Source organism: Parasteatoda tepidariorum, chromosome 11 (assembly GCF_982258835.1).
Source record: "Parasteatoda tepidariorum strain Cologne lab strain chromosome 11, Ptep-v5.0, whole genome shotgun sequence".
Taxonomy (NCBI): Eukaryota; Metazoa; Arthropoda; class Arachnida; order Araneae; family Theridiidae; genus Parasteatoda; species Parasteatoda tepidariorum.
The window spans coordinates 92,285,339-92,307,570 of record NC_141765.1 but is presented as its reverse complement, the minus strand read 5'-3'; the positions used below and the strand labels follow the sequence as shown (position 1 = coordinate 92,307,570).

The 22,232-nt window shown below is 28.1% G+C and overlaps 1 protein-coding gene across 2 annotated transcripts in view; it reads right to left on the bottom strand.

Annotated features, from left to right (window-relative positions):
- LOC107455726 (protein tyrosine phosphatase domain-containing protein 1) overlaps positions 1 to 17,551 on the bottom strand; it is a 113,305-nt gene extending 95,754 nt beyond the window's left edge. Inside the window, exon 1 of one of the 2 annotated variants that reach the window (XM_016073396.4) lies at positions 17,458 to 17,551. The gene's annotated coding sequence lies outside the window, so the exon portion shown is untranslated. The remainder of the gene's footprint in view (positions 1 to 17,457) is intronic. The other variant, XM_043048992.3, reaches the window with a different exon arrangement.
- Between the last annotated feature and the right edge of the window lie 4,681 nt (positions 17,552 to 22,232).

Genomic DNA, 22,232 nt, shown 5'->3' with positions numbered 1-22,232 from the left:
TTCAATCTAAGAACCTATGCCTATATCTTACATAAAATTTATTTTAATATCGAGTGAAGTTATTTATCATACTGTGTTACTAAATAAATGGTCCCAAGAAACTGAATCGAAAGAATAAAACTTCATTGATTTAAAAAATAATTGATGATATTAAAAATAGAGATGTTTTGAGAGTCCCATTAATTAAAGTCACAAGTCATTCACACCTGACGAGTCTTGAGAATAGGCGCTTACATTTGAACGCTTAAACATCTCAACTTTTATATCCCTCTTCATATTTTTGAAACTAGTGAAGTTTATTTTCATAAATTATACTGTTTTACATTTGGGTCTTGATCATTATTTTGATAAGGATTTTATGATCGTAAAAGTAAACATATGCATTTTAACATTTTAACAGGATTCATGTGGTTTTTAAAAACATAAGAGTACCGTAGCATCAATATTGTAACTATAAAAGTTATCTTTAACTTTTAAAATAGAATTATTAACTTCAAAATCAAATCATTAAATTAAAATATCTGATTTTTAAAATTAAAATTTTTTAAAAATCAGATATTTTGAGTTAAAGAAATTGAATATTTCATCTTTTAAGTTTTTGTGCCTCCATTTCAGTTCAGTATCTTAAGAACCTTACGAATTCTGTTTAAAAAGAGAGTATCGTATCTGATATATATATATATATATATATATATATAAAACAAAGAAATCATAGTATTTTGTGATGAGTGTAGCTAATCGTAATTGAAGAACATGTTGTACGACATTTTATGGTGAATTTGCAAAAATAAGTTTCAAAATGTATCGAAACATCAGGCAATCTAATCAGCAATCTAAATATGTGGCAGAATGAAACGATTTTTTAAACAATTAATCATACACTCACTATGCAACATATTAATTTCAATATGTAACCCGCGAATGCGCATAAGAATTGCTATACAATCCACATTTTATTTTCCAGGCACTTTTTTTTTTTATTTCTTCAAACTTTCTTGCTCGATTAAAACCTGTAAGAATGACTATCCCTGAAATTCTGTATATAATTATAATAAATTATGTAAATTTCATTTTAGTGTGCAATCCTCGTATAAATAAAGTAAAAACAAAATAAAAAAACCCAAATAATGTCAGATAAAAAAGCTTATGTATTCAAATTCAAAAAGCTTAAAAAATCATAAATAATTTATAAATCGATTTAACTTTTCCTTTCTTAGGAGATAAAAAAGATAAAAATCTTTGCCTTTTGGACAGAAATCAGCTTAAAACTTGTTTATTGTCTAGAAACTTCGAGATATTTACTATTAACTATTATTAAAAACCTTTCCGAGCAATCACAAAACATTATTTCAATTTTTTTTGTATTCTAAAATTGCTTGCTTAGCAACCGAGTAAAATTAAGTACTCCAAAATTGAATCAGTCTATGTGTTATCTTGAAATATTCATTTGCGGTGGCGACTTTACTTGACTGTTTTCAGGGACTACAGCAAATATATAAATCTTTATTGCGACCCAATTTACGACCCAAACTTTCGAAATTTTGCCTACTCCCCCAATTTCAAGGGTCAGAATTACAATTATGCAAAAAAATAAATATGTTTATTCAGAGAAAGTACGCTTTTGTGTCTGATTTCATAACTTAATTAATAGTTAGCACTAATTAATTAGCACATTTGAGGTCATTCCCAGGAACCATTAAGACTGACACTTAGTTCGTGAAAATCCGATCATTAGAACGAAAGTTATTCAGCGTGATATCTTTTTTTTTCTTTGCCGACTGTACGTTTAAAAGCCAAAAAAGTCAATGCTTTTTAAATGGTCGCCATTTTGTGAAAAAATGACATTTTTTAGATTTTTTTGGTTCTAACATTCATTCATAGTCGTTAGTTTTTTGGTTTCAACTGTTTTTGATTATACGGTATGGACCCTTCATCTGTATTCCATCTTCGTCATCATTTTTATATCTTAATTTATAATTATTTTGGGCTAGAAAAAATTAAAAATATAACTGAAAGGAATAAATCCTGTCATTTCACTGATAAAAATTGTTAAAAAGTTAAAAATGAGGTTTAAATGGGACCTCTGGATCCCCTTAAAGAGACTTATTTGCATTTATATAGTGAATTGGAATACAAAACTTTCATTCAAAACTTTCATTTCATCAGCATTCATTTTTGATGTTTCTCTGAATAAATAGACAATCTTTGAGTAATAGTAATTTTTTACAAGCTATATTCTCTCATTATAGTTTTAAAACTTTTGATACAGACTTACGTTTTAGGATCTGGTTGAGATATCTATGTTTTCTGATAAATCATTTTAAAATTGTAAGAAGATTGAGAATTACAAATTGCAATTACTTATAAGACAAATGTTAAAACGTACTTTTCATCATATTATGAAAATTTAAAGTATATAATCGTAAATAATTAAAATTTGTAATTAGGCAAATCTTAAAAATAAAAACTCATCATCAATGTATCCGAAATCGTTTAAAATAATCAAAATAACTATTCAAATCTATTTTAGAAATAATGCTGTTAATGGAATATTTACCGAGTTCAAATAATATTTCAGATGAGTGCGGACACAAATATCTGTTATAAACGAAATTCTGAGAGGACGTTAATTAGAAAGCCACAGTTCTCTCCCATCCCGTAGTTGAGAAAACGCCTTTTTAGGTAGGTTGGTAGGTACTTTATTTACGTCCTACTAGAGCTGCACAATGGGCTATTGGCGACGGTCTGGCAAAAATCCCTGAGGATGATCCGAAGACATGCCATCACAATTTTGATCCTCTGCAGAGGGGATGGCTCCTCCACTTTGGTAGTCCAACGATCTGCACCTGAAATCGAGCACTTTACGACGGAACACTTTAACGAGGACCGATACCGCCCACACTCGGTCCCTACGCAGGCTGAACAAAGTGGTCTCCCACCCGCTTACTGGCCTCAGTGAGTGATGCTTGACTTCGGTGTTCTACTGGAAACCGTATCTTTACGATCAGTCAACTGCGGGACATAAATTTTTTAATTGGGGGGAAAAGAATGTTGCACATGTGACCTGCTTTCCTTGTTGGGCAATCCTTATACCTTGATGAAGACCTAATTTTACAGTTTAACTGCAGAACCGTTTACGATTGTATAGCGATAGAAGTAGAAGAAAATGATAATGAGATGATAAAAAAATGTAGAAAGTGGTAATTATTCAAATATTTGCAATTTATTTTTATAAGTAACTATTAACAAACAAGAACTAAGCTGAACTACTGCTGAATTTTGGATTTCAATCTTGGAATTAGTAATTGCTAGTACGAAATATTTACATCTCTTAATTAAAAACTAGTTTATCATTGTTCAATCAGCGTATTATTTACATAAAACTGTCTCGAAGTGTTTGTTACATATAACCAAATTTTTATCTTCCTCTATCCCCCTAGTTTCTCTTTACCACTGCCATTAAACGGAGAATATCTGCTTTATGATTGGTCAAAAAAAGCTCTGAACCCTCGAAGCTAAGGTATCATACTGTCACGTGATAAAACAATAAAAAAAAACGTACGAAATGTTTCAGATGAATGAGAAAATAGTCATTTTTTCTTAATCAATCGAGCGGAAACCAGTAGGTCGATCGAATTTTGCTTCAGTTGCATATTGCAGCCGGTATGAAATCGCCTAAAGATTTAAGTACACTCTTTAAAGTGAAAATGAATGCTCGATTTGATGGTAACTAGAAATTAAAGTGTTCTTTCCAACAATTTCTTGTGTTCTTCAGACACCACGGTTTGTATATACAGTGCGAAAAATAAAGAACGGACCATCCGGAATAACTTTTGATCTAATGATCGAATCTTCATGTTCAATTCTTAATGGTTCGAGGGGGTTACCTCCAGTATGCTAACTAATTAATGCATATTTTAAATTACGAAAAAGGACACAAAAACGTATTTTCTCTGAATAAATATACCTCTTTATCGAAGGAATCGGATTTTTGACCCCAAAAATATAGGGGTTAGCGACAATGTGGGAAATATGATCTTCATAATTTGGTCGGAAAAGAGATCTAAAGTTTGGACCCCTTAACGTTAGTCTAACTATTTGCGTATTTTGCCATATCTCGGGAACTTTTGAAGTGAAATAAAAAAAATTTGCACACAATTATAAAATTTGTTTATCCGAAGATAATCTCAAGCAAAAAATTAATTTTAGTAAAAATTTATTATCTTTCATTATTTTATTTAATAATAGCCGAAGAATTTTGAATAATAAGGTATACAATTTTTTACATTTTTTTAAAAGTATTTAACTTTACAAGGCAGAATCCAAAATTTGAGCAAAATCGGTTGAATAAATCCTGAGAAATTGAATCTTTAAACATACGCTTTGTTCACGTTTTTTTCCCGAAATTTCATCGCCAAGATGGGTACAATAAAACCAATTAGCCTTATTTCTTTTTTATCTGTAATAGGGCTTTCATCGTACTTGCAATTAAGTATAAGCTTGTTTTTATTGAGGTTAATAGAACAAATATTAAAAAGATACTTAACCAACTCGAAGTTATTTTATTGTAAAATACTGCAAAGAAAGCTAGTTAACAGAAAAGCAGTGGTATCCCAAGTTAATTAAAAAAAAAAGTCCCTACAAAATATATTAAAGTTTTATTACTCAAAAGCAAAACTAGGCGCAAAAGGATGTTACTTTTGCATTGTAATGTACTATTATTATTCCTGGCATAATTTGAATGCAAAATTCTCTTTTCATAATTTGTACAACACATGATTAGGAAAGAAGAGTCTTAGATTCTATAAAGTATATAAATCAACTATTTTTTTAAAAACTCATTATTAACTTCGATTTAGTTTGTTAAAAAAAAGAAAAGAAAAGAATGTGCTGAGGGATATAAAAATATTGAAAATGCTCCAAAAAAAAAAAAAAAAGAAAAAAAAAAAAAAAAAGGAGAGAAAAGAAAAAGAAAGATAGCACAGTCATGACAATGCTCGTTATCATTGACAGCTTTCAAGATCAATTTTATTTACTTTATATTTTTTAATAATTTTAATTATAATAAATAGCATAAGGTTTAAAGTTTTTTCCTGTTCTTTTACTTTTCTGTCAGAAGGGAAGCCACGTTTCACTTAAAACCTAGTTTTTCGACATTGTTTGTAGCGTATTGGTTAAATAATTTTAATTCGTATAACTAAGAAATCTTTAAGAGTTTTTATTATTCTTTTCTTTACGTGCAAAAAGAAAAAAAAGACTCAATTTCATTCAAAAATGCTCAAAAATACCAGCTAGTCAAAATTTAAAAATATAAACAAGTTAGTGAGTCCCCTGCTTTGATTCATTTGACAAAGAAATAAGTGCTTAATTATTTTCAGGTTTCCAGCATAAGCTTGTAAACTATTATCATTTATCACATAGGATTTAGCATCGTATCCTTTTAATAAAATGGTCCGAAAAATTCCCAATGGTATTGGCTCATTTAAAAAAAAAAATTGGTCCCGCAGTGGACTGATCGTTAAGACATGGTTCCCAGTCAAGCACCGAATTCAAGCCTCACTGGCTGCTATCAGTGTGCGGCTGGGTGACCACTTGGATCAGTCTACGAAGGGACCGAGGGTGTGCGGTATTGGTACTCGTTAAACTGTTCTACCGTAAAACGCTCGACTTCTCGTTAGGCTACCGAAGTAGATGTGCCATCCCTTCTGCAGAGGATGAAAATTGCAATAGAATGTCTTCGGATCATCATCCGAGATGTTTTCCAGATCGTCGCTAATAGCCTATTGTGCAGCTCTAGTGAGACGTAAATAAAGTACCCACCTATACTTTGCTTTATTTCTTATAAGGATTCTATACATATACATATAATATAATGTACTTAATATATGCTTTTACATAATTAAATTCAAGTTTAACTTACTGTTGTTTTATAATTAAAGCAAATAGATTTACTTAACTTGATTTTATTGGATATGATCAGCAGCAGAGCCTTTAAAAAACACTTTATAAAAATGTTAAATTATGGTTAACACAATTGATCAGAAAACACATATAATAAACGAACCCTGTTTCGTCCCGTTATAGAGTGCATTAAATTAAAATAAACTATTATAGAAAATGTGCTGTGACAAATGGAGTTTCGTTAAAAATCAAATGATTTCATGTTTGCTGAATATAACGAATCTCTGCTAGGATCACAAAATGAAGTTTTATTTTCCAGATCTGTTCTTAAAAGCATCATTTATTATTCTGTCTAGTGATAGAAATTAATACAAATTATTGTAAGATTTTTAAACAAATAAATAAAATAAAAAATTTCCTAACCAAAAGGGCCAATTTAAGACATTTATAATGTTAACTGAGACAATGGAACGAAAAGAAATTTTTTTTTCAGTAGTGTTTAAATATTTATAAATGAGAATATAAAGTTCATATGTTACTTGATAATATCACACAGCAGAAATAGAAAAATTATGTACGAAACATCTCTATTATTATTTTAACAAAAAATAGATTGAAGTAAGTATTTTTAACTTGTTTTAAAGTATTTCTTTTAGATATTTTTGTATTTTTTTGTCTGTTTATGAAATATTTCAGTAATAAAATGCCATTTTTTAACACGTGATGATTGTCCAAAAATGCTACATACGCAAACGCATATAATTTTTTTTATCATGAATTTATTGTATATAGTTTTACATATACATTGTATATAGTTATTGTATATAGTTAATTATAATGTTAATTTTATTTAGAGTACAAGGTAAAAAATTTTAGTATATCTTTACACCAAAAATGGTGACAACTACCTAGAATAGTGAAACACCAGCAATGTTTTCAACACTAAAAGTTGCTGCCACCATTTTTGGCACTCAGTAACAATTAAAAAAACAGTAAGATAAGAAGCAATAATATAAGATACCCATAAGAAACAGTAAAGTTATTTCTATGATGCAATCTAAAGTAAGAATCATTAATTTCGGATACATATTTACAATTATTCTTGAAACAAAATTAGTTTTTAACTTAAACATATAAGTAGTGCGAAAAAATATAAAAGCAAATTTGAACGAGGCATAAAAGCACCGAGGCGTATAGAAATTATACATTATAAAATTACTTAATAAATAGTTTGCTAATTTAATTCATGATATTTAATACATGGTTTACATAGACTTAAAAACTAAATTATAAATAAACTTACCTATAATTTTATATTATGAATATCATTATAAAATCTGCATACATATTTTAATTGCGAACTTTTGTTTCAGTAGATGCATAGCAGCATTGAACACAGCAAACTCTCGCCAAATTGTATTCAGATATAAACAATCTACAGATGATATCTAAAGTTCTCTAACGTCGGTGTTTTCGAAAAATATAACATATGGTGTGAAAGTGATTGATTTTGGCTTAAACATTTCCCGTTATAAGAGTTTTATATTTATTAACATCCTTTAAATTGCATATGAAGACTCGATTCGGTGTGAAATAAAGTGTTCCTTCAAAAAAAAAAAAATTCTGGTGGAAGGGGGAGTTCAGCGTAAAATTTGAAGAGATGTTTTTACAATGTATATTGCATAAGTAAGGAGTATATATAACATCAATAGAATTTAAAATTAGCTGCTGTTAACCATTTGAAAAATGTTAGAGATACTTTATATACTTCTTGCAAATGTATCACATAGAGTTGTGAAATTTAACGTTATGTTAGGCATTTTTAGTGACAAACGAAATTTTAAGGGTTTTTTAATTCTTACGTTTAAAAGCAAAAAGAAATATTCAATGAATTCGTTGAAGTAAATTAGGAAAGTGACTTTGAAAAAAGGTAAATCTATTAAAAAATAGTAAAAAGTAATTGATTATTTTGAAATATTCATACTAAGCTAATTAGTAATTCAATTTAAAGATTTTAAAAATAAATCGTATTTTGCGGTAATTTATAAAAAAATTTGTTTTCAACATTATGAAAGATTAATGTTTATATTAATACGTTTTTATGATCTAGTAAACCTATGACCTTTTCTATTTTCTCAATGAATCCTAGATATTACATTTATATTTATTACCCAACATGCTTCTACATTTTGTCAATGAATCTATGTTACTATACAACTTGCTCACGTAAATGAATGTATTTGACATTTAAAGCCTAAATTATTATGAAGGATGTAATCGTAAATTTTCATGAGGAATTACTGACTTTAGTGGATCTAATGCTTTTAAAATAATATTTCTATGATTCATTTTCTAATTCATGACTGCAGAGTACATCATTAATAATTTTTCATGGCATATTTATATTTGTCTAAATGAAAACACTATATTTTTCATGTTTTTTTTTCTCTCAAACTAAATAATGTCAGATGAATAAAGTAGAGGAACAATTCAGGTTTATATAAATGCATAGTAAAATGCAATTTAAAATTAATATATTTTAAATAAAACCTTCTTCTTTTAACTTAATAACTCTATTTTACTTCCTATTTGCTAACTATTTGTTTTAATACCTATCACCACTATTTATTTATTAACTCTCACTTACGAAATTAAAGAGTGTTTCGTAATAAACTAAAAGAAATTTTCGTAAAATTCGTTGGCTGTTAAAGCTTTCCTCTTTTATAAAAAAAGAAGAACCATAAACCTTTCAACAAGTTGATTTAACATTTATTTTAAATGAACTTTTTAAATTACTACGAGCGCTATTTATTTATTAAAGCTTACTAAGGAATTTATAGAGTAATAATTTCCGTGACAACTTTTTGTTGCGGACACTTTCTACATTGGTGTCATATGGAATTCTGCTTCGTTCGTCCTCTTACTAATCGTGTAATTCTCAAACAATCATTTTTTCGTTTAAATAGCAAAAAACTTATTATTTCAAAATGTTTCATGATGTAACCATCATTACACGATTAATAATATTCTCTTATTTGTTTTTAACACTGGAGTCTACGTAAGCCTATTTAGAAATTCTTAGTAATAATTCAAATTATTCAATCCTAGTATTAAAGAAATTCTAATTAGTATGTTTAATTAGAAATTCTAAGGGTCATTAAATCAGGGCCGGACCCTGATGAACTTTGGTTTAGAAAGGTGTCGTTTTTAATTTACAAATTAAAAAAGTTTTAATTAAGAAAAGCCACACATTTTTAAAAACATTTTCAGAATATTCGCGAAAACCGTACACATTATTAAAATAATATTTTTTCTGCTCTTTAAAAATTCTAAATCTTGTGTAGAATATTAATAGAAGTTTTCAAAAATATGTAAGAATATTGAATTCATATAAATATAGCATAAAACATAGAAAATAAAAACTTTTGGTGCATTAAAATAATTAATAATCAATAGAGCTATTATTGTTTTGCAAAACATAGAGTAAGCATATCAAATATTAATTGATGAGTAGAGATAGAATTAAAAAAATAGTGTCAAAAATAAATATTAATAGCAAACATTTATTGCCTCTCTAAACACTTTGCAAAAGTTCACGTAGGCCCATACATGAAATACCATTTTTTTTAAAACAATGGAAGAAATGATTTTCAATAACGTAATTTTTGTCATTCGAACCATTTTCTTCCCACCATGTACACGTTCTCACTTTTTGCTAAAACCGTTCTAAACTTCGGGATATTCTTTTGAGTTTAGCACACTTTTAAAGTCAAAGCCTCTTTTGGAGACGTCTGAATGTTCTACTCAAACTTGACACAGATATACTGCAGGATTTAATAATGCGATGCAATTTTCATCTTTTAAATACCAGCAAAGTTGATGCATTCAAATGGGTTTACAGGTAATGGAGCAAGAACCTGATTTCCATGTTTAAATCGCCTACCTTTAAAGCACTTATTTAAACAAAGTTTTACAACTTGTTTGCCAAGGATAATGCTTTCTCAATTGTGTTGGTAAATCGCCAGAGTGGCACAAGTTTTTATGGTCATTGAATATTAAAAGTTCAGTAAATTTTGTTTTGTTTGGAATGAGGATTGGATGTTTTGATTGAATATCTAATTCTGAATTTTGTATCAAAACTATGATCTGCTGTCAAAATTGGATCATATAATTTGGATTTAGGATGGATTGGGCTATTGTTTTTTAACTGAAGGTATTCTTTTTCAAATTTTAATCTTTTCGCGTTGGCTAATTTACTTGTTGTAATTGTACGCCTGTTGTCTTTTCACACGCATGCTTTACAGTTATGAATAAAACACAATGTGTATTTTGTCCCTCACTGCAATTAGAAGGATCCAGTAATAGCTGGAATATATTCGTTTGCAAAGTCGAGTTTAACGCTCAGTATATGAGATGGTTTCATTCTATAGGATTTCTCTTAGCCATGATAATCAAACCTTTAAAAGAGCAGTCATTCCTCTTTTAAGTTTATTATCTGGGATTATCCGGATTTGATTTCTTTTTTCTTAGCTTACTGCTTCCAATCATTGGATTGTGTATCTGCCCTGTAGAATATTTTTTTCAACTTGGAGAAAGTGTCTTTAAGATTAAGTGATAAGTGCTTTAAGTTTCACGTAAAATTATGAAAAATATTCATAAATAGTTTCAATCGTATAACCATATTTTTTCTCAGAGTTTTTGTGTCTGGCGGCTAATTTGTATCCATTCTAAGGTTTTCATAATTTAAGTTTACCTTTGTTTAAATTTCCCTTGTAAGACGTCAATTGAAAACTTTAAAATAGTTCCATTATTTTAATAAAATATAATGAACATTTAAACAATTTCAGTTAAAAATACCCAAACATTAGACTTCAGAGAAAACAGGTCATTTAATTAACTATGATGGCATTAGAAGAATAGATAACTCGCTAAGCCTATATTCGGAAACTCATCACTTTATGTATGGCAAGTAGCCCACTAAATTGCACGCAAACCCATAGTTCTGAACAAGATGAACATGGAACTTGGATAATGTATTTCTCTTATTCTTCCGATCTTTCTTTCATTCAAGGTTTTCTTTCTTTCCCTTTGAATCGAAATTTTTTTCTCAATATTAGTGGACACTTCTCAATAACATCACCTCATTTTGCTATTTATGCTATATGCTTTTCTGTTTAAATCAAATTAATACTAAAATAACTTTTTTTAAAATAATTAACACTATAAATTAATAACTTAAGATATTAAAATTTTTTATAACAACTTAACTCTATAAAAATTTAATACTTTAAAAAATATTTTAAAGAATAAGTTGAAAGTTACTTTAATCTATTTCCCGTTAAAAATAATAAATAGGATTCATGAGATACTTTTTTACTTTTTTTTTTCAATCCGCGAAATTGCTTTCTTTTAACATTTAGCATAGTAATATATAATTTATTTGTTTTTGCCATTTGTTAAGAATATTATCAAGTAACCGTTCTATTTAAATATTAAACTCTTTTTTCTTCACTTGTAAATATCTAGATACTATTAAAAAAATTTTTAGTGTTACATAGCTGAACATCATGAATATCAAGTATTGGCTGGAAAAAATATTTTTTTAAAGTATTTCTGGAAAACTTTCGTAACAATTTATTCCTGAGTACTCTAAAAGTTTTACAATTAATTTAATTTTTAATTTTTTTGATCCATGTTTCCTGATCCCATCTTCTGAGTTCTTATTTTACAATTAGTTATTATTTTTTTTTTCTTCTTATGCCCGCCTGTCTTAACATCCGTCAATTCAGGCATCTACAGGGTGATTTTGTTGACCTCTCTTACAGGGGCATCACATTAGATGGGACAACGTCGCTCCCACAGTAAGGACAGATAGTACAGAGAAGGAAAGAACATCCCTACCTTGCCCGGGATTCGAACCCAGAAACTTTCTGATGCAAGGACAGTTATTAGGACAAAAAATAAATTTTGATTTAATGTCTATAATTCTTTTAACACCCTCTGAAATCCCATTTTTCTATTATTATTCGTTTTTAATACCTATTTAATTTTATTTAAAGAGTCTTATTTAAATTTTAGGATTTTATTTGAATTACATTAGTAAATATTTTAACAGCTTATGAAATCCCATTTTCCCTATTAATATTAATTTATTATACCTATTTTAAAGCAAAAATTGGAAAATTAGAGATTTCACGAACTTCATCTTTGTTAAGATTTACAAAAATATATGTAAAGAGTAAATGCTTTTTTTCACACTTTATTTATAAAATTATAAGATAAATCGCTTTTAACTTTGATAGAGCAAGTTAAAAGAGAAGAAGAAAAAAATTATTGAAATGAAATATTTCTGAAAAATATTTTTTAAAAATTTAAAATAACATGCATTAAAAAACCGGAAAACAAAAAAAAAATTAAAAGATATAATCTCTACATTAGCTTACACGATTATATCCGAGAAAAGGAGTGCTTTCTAATATTGTATCAATATAGTCAAAGCGAAATATATCAGTACAATAGTGCGAGGAGCACTCAAAAATTTGGAACAAAATAGAACACATTAAATAAAAAACATATCACGCAAAAAACAGAAAATAAAATGTAAAGAAAAAACAGAACGAAACACAAAACGAAATCTATAAAGCGAGTAGCGAATTCATATGAACTTACATGTACCAGAATCTTTCAAGATAGATTTAAAGTATTTTCGTAATAAAACTGCCAGATTACAAAAAATGAAAACAGAAGCGAAAATGGAGTTAAAAGTGTAAATTGAGGTATTTTGCTTTATGGCACATTCGTATTGCAGTACTGAAGTACGTTTGATTTGTTAGTTAGGAAGGCTTGGCCCGAAAATAGATTTTCGCAAGGTAATAATATTATGCTGGAAACTGGTATTTAATTATATAATTTAAATGATTCTAGAAAATGACTATTTATTTTAAAAATAGAGAGATAGAGAGAGATATTTGCCCCTTTTGTACAGATTCTTAGCAACGGATTTTATCGAATTGGATGTGCACATGCTGAAAATATAAATTAACAAGGAATTTTTAGTAATTTATTACTAATAACATGCAATTAACTCAATAATTTTATATAGAATTTAGTTACTTTAGTTTTTTTAAATCAAATTTTGAAAGGGTTTGTCGACTTTTTTTTTTGGATAAATAAACATTATTTTCATTGCTTTAATTTTATAAAGTTTATTAAAATCTTTTTCCATATTTGGAATATTAAGCGTTTGGAATGTTTGTCACTATTAAGCGTTTATCTTTGATGTGAAAAATTGTGTAAGTTAAGGAATCTGTGTATATTGGAAGGAGCCCATATGTTTTGCATAAAAGCTTTTTTTAGTCTTAAATCGATACTGTGTATAAAATATTAACTGTTAAAATTATACAACCTTGAAGGATTCTATTCTAGGTTACTCTTTATATCTGAACGATGTTCATTAATTCTAATATTAAGAAAGTTACTGTGGTTTGTCCAAAATATTTCAAACATATAAATAAAAATTTTTAATTTTACAAACAGATTTTGAGGTATCGTTTTTTGAATTGCATGTTTTTTCTCAATATTAGGGCAAGTTCATTCAGCTAATTAAGAGGGGATTTTCGGATAGACATCCTGCTACTCTGAAAACAAAAGATTTTTTGAATTGCATTCAATTCCAGAGTTTTTTCCGCCTTATAAAGCATGTGGTGATAAAAGATGTAAAGCTTGCCCTAATATTGACAAAAAATATATAATTCATAATAACGATAGCTCCAAATCTGTTTGTAAAAATAAAAATGTTATTTATATGTTCACCTGTGGGTTTTGTAAGATGAAATATGCTGGACAAACCAGTAAGTCTCTTAATATTAGAGTTAATCAACATCGTTCATATATAAATAGTAATAAAATTATCACACATCAGTAAAGTTATTTTTACGATACAATTAAAAGTAAGAACAGTTATTTTACGATAGACTAATTCTTAAAACAAAAATAGTCTTTTAAATCAAATGTATACATAGCAAAGATAGAATTAAGACGGCACAAATGAAGTAAATTAAATTTTATAAATATGTTTAATATAATAGAGAGATGTATAAAAATGAAATATTTTTATTAGACAGCTAAAAACAGATTTTGTTTTGGTGGACTTTTGTTTCAGTGCATAGCAACGCACTAGACAGCAATTAAATCACCCAGTCTAGTACTCGATAATACACCAGCTACAATTAACAGTTTTGGAAGCGAAAATAAATCATAAATAGTGTATCGTTTCATTATTGAGCGTTTTCGATTATTGGTGTTTTGAATTAATTACATCTTCTAAAGACAAAGCGTTCGATATTCTTGTTAGAATAAAATGCCTAAAATATCTCGTAAAATAGGTGCACTTATAACGGACTGATGCTTGCGGCATCATACGGACAAAAAAATATATATATAATAAAAAATAGCCACAAAAAATAATGTGGACCAATGAAAAGCAGAATGAAGGAAGACAAATGAATAAAGGCGAATTCTTTGATAAAGATTGTTGAATATTAGTTCATTAATAGTTGAAGAAGAAGATGATGGCGAAAATTTAAATTTCTTTCTTCTAGAACTTGAAGTAATTACAGTTAGAAATAAATAAATGATTTCTTATATAGAAGAGAAATAATTTGAACGAAAGCCTTAAACGAAAAATGGCATTTGGTTAATAGTTTTACTGTGACAGTTTAATTATGACTTAATCAATGTTTTTTTTCTTGGTTTATAATTTTAGTAATAGTAAATTATTATTTTGAGTAAATTATTATTTAGTATAGTACTTTGTTCAGCGGGGCTACTTCGTGCAAATTCGAATTTGGCATTTTTCAAGTGCTGCTATTCAGTATTATGTTTATTTCACGTTAAAAATGTGTGGAATTTGAAGATAGAAGTCTCTTTTATTACTACAAACATTTCTTCGAATTTTAAAACTATCTCAGAGTGTGTTTCGTTCATCCAATGTCAACAACTTTCCGAGGACGTCGGATGTCGAAAAGTGTGCGTGGAAACTTTAGCTGTGAAATGCAAAGACGTTGATAAAACAACTGTCGTAAGTGCAAAACTTTTTATTTATATATTAATAAACAATTATATCATGTTAGCGTTAAAAAAATTTGAAAATTAATAACAAATAAACGGAAAATGAAAAAAAATTCACTTTGGGGCTACTTTTTGCAAAGTTTCATTAGTTTTTTTTTTCGACAGAAAAATGTTCAGACGTTATAAAAAAATACCTGGAATGAGAAACTACCGTGATTACACTTTAGAAAAGCTGCAACAATGTTTGCAAGCAGTTGCTGGTGGTATGTCGATAGCAGAAGCTTCTCGGAAGTACAAAATCCACAGAAATACTATCTCCAATAAAATTCACAAGAAACACGTGAAACTTCCTGGTAAACTATTATTTTTCTTCTACAAAGATTTTTCTAATGAATTAACACATAAAAATATATTTTATAGGACATCAGGTGATTTTGACAGAAACTGAAGAGCAAGTTCTGTCATGTTCATTCAAGGATGTTATGTTCAAATTTAACAATATTATAAATGTTAAGGAATATGTAATAATTATTATTTTTAAAATTTCCTCCATTTCAATGTTTAAAAATGTATATGGTTTCCTTTTGTTTAAACTCAAATGTTTTGAAATAAACATTCTGTTTAAGAAAAAATTCTTCAAAAAAAAATGATTTTTTAACGCTGAAAATTATTTTTAAACTAATATCTTTACATATCTTGATGTTTTTGTCTTTAAAAATGTCAACAATTAACTTTTTTAACAATTTCATATCAATATTTTACTAAAAACATGATTATTAAACTGAATTCCTATCGCTGCACAAAGTAGCCCCATTTGGGGGCTACTTTGTGCAAGGTATGTTTTGACTTATTATTCGCAAATATTACATACAAATAATGCCAATATTGATCAAATTCACTCATCTGAGTCCAGTTATGAATATAATATCGATAAATTTTACTAAAGTTTGAATTAACATAGTTTTCTTACGTGTCAAAGTTCAAAAACTGCGAAATCCTGCACAAAGTGACGGTACATTATTATTTTTGAGTTTTTAGTTGTTATTTTAAAACAACAGGCGTTTATCCGTCAATAATAATGTTACTTTATTTTAGGAAAAAGAAATAAACGTATAATATAATAAACATATGTTACTATGGTATTTTATGTTCTATTGTAAAATGTTTACATTATTATATGTAACATATTATACGCAACACATATATTATTTATTTTGTGGATTGAATTATATCCGTAAAATATGTGAAGAACATTTGAATTTTTTCTCAATTGTTTTAAGAAGTAGTTTATTTACATACTTTTGTATGAAATACTATTATTTTTACAATTATACCATTATTTATACAATTATTTTCGCAATTAATAACTGCGAACTATTTTTTAAGAAAAGTGAAAAAAAAGGAAATTTATTAACAAAACTATTTTCTACGTCTCAATTTAAATGCATTTAATCTCCTTTTTAAAACAATTGCAATATGTTTGAACATAGTAAAAAGATATTTCTGAAAATTAGAACCTTTTGAACCGAAGAAATATAATGTAGTACTAAAAAGTTGAAAAAAAAGTTTTTTTTTTAAAAAAATGCAGTTGTAAAAAGCTATGAATATGTTGATGAAATCTCATTTCAGTATTTAATCTCACACACAAAGAAAAAATTGCTCTAACATTTATCAATTTATCGAGGCTCATTTCTTTTAAAAAAAATATATCAGAAAATATAATCTGTTGTAACAAAATTAAGACATCAGTGAGAATTTCATAAAATTAGTTATTTAAAATATTATATAATCAAATATTTTCCCTACAGGCAATATAAACTAAATATAAACACAATTAATTAGATAAACAAACCATTAACCTCCAATATATCGGATAAAATTTTTAATAATTTTATCGTTTAACGTTTTTAATAATTTCTTACAATTAAAAATAATACTTTTCGATTTTTTCTGTTTATATAACTTTACAAAGCGATTCTATGTAAAAATATGATTTTGTTTATCCCCGTGCGTCTGAGTTTTAAGTCGCAATGAAAAATTATGCGGAAGGTGAAAATCTTGATTCAAGTAAATATTTATTAATAAATCTTTTGAAATATTTTGCGGCATATAAACATCTCATTGTTTGAATCCTATGTATTTTGTTTCATGACGAAAATGGTAATAAAAATACAATAAAAATCTGCATATCTAATCTGCAATTGCATATCTCTTTTAATATTCAAAAATAGTTAAAAATTAAAATTTATCAATATTTCATGTCATCATTAATAATAACTAAAAAAAGTTGAACCAAATGTAATTAATCAATTTTTTAAAAAAAATTTTCATCACATGAGTTTTCCTATGTAAATTTCGTATTATCTGTTATTATTTGGGTCTGTTATTAGATTGTATTTTGTATCACGTATTTTCGGGAGTTTTATTGAATAAAACAATTTGAGGTAATATTCCGATAAAAATTATAAGATAAATATGTCAACGTACCTTTAAAATTCTTTCTAATAAAAAAGAGGTAATCATATAGAGAACTGTAATGACCGAACAATTTCTTGGACAGAACTCAAATGAAGAGCGAAAAATCTCACCAATGACGTCATGAATCAATTACAATAGAGTTGCTATGCCAACAAGGAAACGCGTACCTAATTTTATTACAGCACGCGTGCAAACAATTTTTATGAGATAGTTCGTAAAATGTTTCTGAATTCGGAACAGAAAAATCTCTCGCAAAACATGCAAAAATTAAAAATATTATTTAAATTAGGTCTAATTAAATTATGGTATAAAATATATTTTTTATAGCTTATAAGATTCGATTTCTTTTATTTATAAGATAAATAATTAAATTATAATAATTATAAATTCAATTTGAACTAGATCTATTTAAACTATAGCTTACAATTTTTATAAATAAAAAGAGCTTAATGAGCAGAATATTTGAGGAAAACGTTTTCCCTCAATTATAGATTCAATGGTTAAGGTATAATATTTAAAAATTTAATTTTAATTATATCTGATTGAGTAGTAGTATACAGAGTGTAATTTTTATAAATAAGAAAGAGTTTAATGAGCAGAATATTTAAAGAAACCTTTTCCATTAATTGTAGTTTCAAAGGTTAAGATAAATAGAATATTCTTTTTCTTTAAATTATTATCTTTTTTTAATGCGATTAATAGCGCTAAAATGGAGAAATTGTTGCTCGTAAAAAGTATATATAAATGGCCCTTAATATTAACCAATAATTTTCAAACTCGACCATGCATTATATTATAATATACTACACTACTGTACCAAAGGAAATAATAATAGAGAAATTAGAGGACCCACACACAATATTGTTCCGTAGAAAAAGCGCTAGATATTAAAGTTTGTTTTAAGTCGGACAGTCAAGTATGGTGCGTCTTTTAGGGTAAGGAAGCAACAAATTTCTAGTCCTGAGGATCTGGGCTTCAAATCATGTTTAAAAATTATATTCAATGAAAATAATTTTTTTAAATTTATTTTATAATATTGTAACGTAAATAAAATATTCCTTTTCTTAAAATTATTATTTTTCTTTTTTCTAAGTGCGAAAAATAGTGCTGTCTTTGCTCATATACTGTACATAAAAATGGTCTCGTATCTCCCTTTAATATTAATTTATAATTTTTAAACTCAACCAAATATTATATCATAACATACATATTAAACGATATAATTATAGACAAATTAGGAGCTCCAAAATGTGGCACAATATGGTTCCCTGGAAGGAGCGTGACATTTGAATTTTAACACTCATAAGGAAAAGTCCTATTAAAAATTTGCTCATTTTTTTTCTTTTCCATTTAAAAAAAAATTGTATATCTCTTAAATTAAGTGAAAAAATTTTATTTTCAGACAACAGTAAAATTATTTATTTAAATTGTATTAATAACATTAATGTCTAGTAATAAAACATAATTTCACTTTTCAAATTTATAGTTACTTTTTTTAACTAGTCATTTTTACCGGTATACTTACCCAGTGCATCTCTAATTCAAGGTCCTTAAATGCGACATTCAAGGCATTTAAATGCGGCATTTTTACAACGTTTCATTCACTTGTTTTCGTATCTCTTAAGAATGTAATCTTGAAATTGCGATTCCTTTCCAACTAGCTAGAAGGCAAATCGTTTCATGATGATTAAAAGCAGCATTTATAGCTATTTTATAGCAAAACTGAGTTCATTATCCGCTTATTTTAAATTCAGTTGGAGTACTTAAAACATAACTCTGCTTTGGATGACAAGTTTTTATTGTTTTTTTTACTGCTAGATGCATAATTTATCGTCAATCAAAACCATGCTCATTATAAATTCTACAAATTTTAATTGCAACTCTGAATTGGATGACATTAGAAGTACTATCACCAGGAGTGACAGATTAGGAGGAACCCAGACTTAAGTTTTACAAATTATTAATCTTTCTTTTTAAAAATATTATTTGTTTGATTGTTATTCTTGTTATTGTAGTTCATTTACGTCACACTAGAGCTGCACAATGGGCTATTGGCGACGATCTGGAAAACATATCTGAGGATGATCCGAAGACATGCCATCACAATTTTGATCCTCTGCAGAGGGGATGGCACCCCCTCTTCGGTAGCCCGACGACCTGCACGCGAAGTCGAGCACTTTACGGTAGAACAGTTTAACGAGCACCTATACCGCACACCCTCGGTCCCTACGCAGACTGATTCTAGTGGTCATCCACCCGCACACTGACCGCAGCCGGTGATGCTTGACTTCGGTGTTTTGCTGGGAACCGTGTCATAACGATCAGTCCACTGCGGGACAAGAGTTGAAGGGAGAATTGCTTTAAGTTTCACGTTTAAGATTTACATTCCTTTAAGATTAGTAAATAAGCATATTAATAACGAGCAGTGAATTTATTTATAGGTGGGTGAATGAGCTTATAAATTCATAAAATTTTTTGTCAACTTTTAAATTGAGTTACAACAGTCAACTACAACTATTTTTCATTTTTTAAAATAATTTTCAACAAAATTGAGACACAATGAATGCTAATAGCCATAAAATATCATTTAAATGTGTGCAGTTAAAATAAATAGACCACCCTAAATAACTTTTGATCCAACCCACTTTCTTTTATTCAGAACTCGAACTCACTATCTTACTATCGATACTTAAAAACCAGCTATCTTTTGATCACTACTCTAACTTACTGCCTCTTTATCGGTACTTGAACCAAATATCATTTGATCACTTTTAGAAACTGTGAATCTTTTTGATAAATGCTTAAACCTACGATGATTCTCTAGGGATACTCGAGTCAGTTCTCAAACCCACTATCTTTTTATCGGTCCTCGAACCCACTTCTTTTTTAATTTTATCAGAGCTCAAATCTGCTATCATTTGATCAGTACTCGAATCTACTATCAGTTGGTCATAACTCGAAACCCCTATTTTTAAATTGATACTCAAATAAACACTATTATTAGAACACTTTTCGATCCCACCCTCATCTTTTCAACACACGTACGCATTATTATTTAATCGGTCTTGCAATACTCTTTAATAGTGTCGAGTTTATAATTAAACTAAGGGACTTTTCGTGCTTTAAGAGGTTACATATACTATCGAATTTCCAAGTTTTTTTAAAATCCTTTTTTTTTTTTAACACATATATTATAACCACTCGCGAGTTTCGAATTGTGCAAATAGTCAAGTGAATTCTTATTTCTACCTTTTCTTATTTCTTACTTTTGACGTGCTTTATTTGTGTCAAGATTATCGTACTAATTTCTAAGTACTCTCTTTCTCTGAGTGTTCTTTTTCTGTATATTTTCTCTACGTACGTATATCTAAGTTTAACTCAAAACAAAGTTTTAACTTATGCTCGTTTTTCTAAGTATCGTATCTTTTCTCTAAGTATTATTTTCGATTTCTTTTCCAGCTCTTATTGCTACACATTTCGACAAGATTTTGTAAATCCCGATATTTTTAATATGTATTAACTCGAATCGCGCATTTGAGTGTGAATCGAGAAATCGAGAGTGAAAGAGAAATCGATGCTTCGACTAAAATCTAACTTAAAAAAATATATAACGCTTTCATCTCATATTTTAAATTTTTAGTCTTACTTTCTAATTATTTAATCTTATTTTCTGAATTTTAAAAGAAATGTGTTTTAATAATACATAAAAGTAAATAATGTTTCGTCATTTCGGCGAAATATTTTTACAATTAACCCCTAATTCGTAGCTTTTGACATCTTACCAAAAAATATATGTACTATATATTTATCACAAAATTTCATTTTACTGAATTAAGAAAATTGTACTACTTATGAAAATTGAACCACTTAAATTATGAAAGTTGCACCTTTTATTAAGATTTAAACATACTGAATACCAGTTCTTCGTACGGGATAAATAAAATAAAAAATCAAATACTGAACAACACTACGAAATCATGCACAAATCTGAAACTCGAATACTGACACTATTGAAGAGCATAGTGGAAGAACCAATTAAGTGACATTTTCAGGAGTGTTTATGAATCAGTGAAAATAACAAAGTAGTTGCCTTAATATGGGTAAGTTAAATGTAACAGAATTGTTTTTGCTTTCACTTTAATCCAAACATAATAGATTTTATTTTATTTCATAACCGTCGTTGAAATACCGTACCAGTTTTGAGTTCATGACTACTAATGTTCACTTCCGTATCCTAGTAGTTTTGAGCCGAACACAAAACAAGGGAGATCCCGGATCAAACTAGCTTTCGGGGAGAACTTTTTGATGAAACTAACCCGCATTTGTGCTATATTGATAAGTAAATCACGAAAAGCTGCCACGATTAGTCTGATGGCAAGGGAACTCTAACCCATGATCCGTCTACCACTGAGGATATTTTACGCCAGCACTGTGGTCGGTGCGAGCCTGTTGCAGTATTCGTATAGATTAACTACATTTAACATCACTTGGCGTGAGGATATTTCTCACGGCAAGTGACGTTAAATGTGTCATAGCCAAAATTTACTACTATCAAGTAATTTTCTCCGGTACATTTATATCCCATTCAAGGGTCAGTAAGGCACTTATTTCCACAGTATCGACATTAAAACTGCTTATAGTTTTAATACTATCAATTAATACTGGTGATTAATTAAACTGCACGAAATAAAAGTAACAAAATATTAAAGTAAGTGCAATAAACTCTTTTCTTGATCAAATAGAACTATGAGCAAGAAAATTTCACAAATGAAGCGAGCAAATAT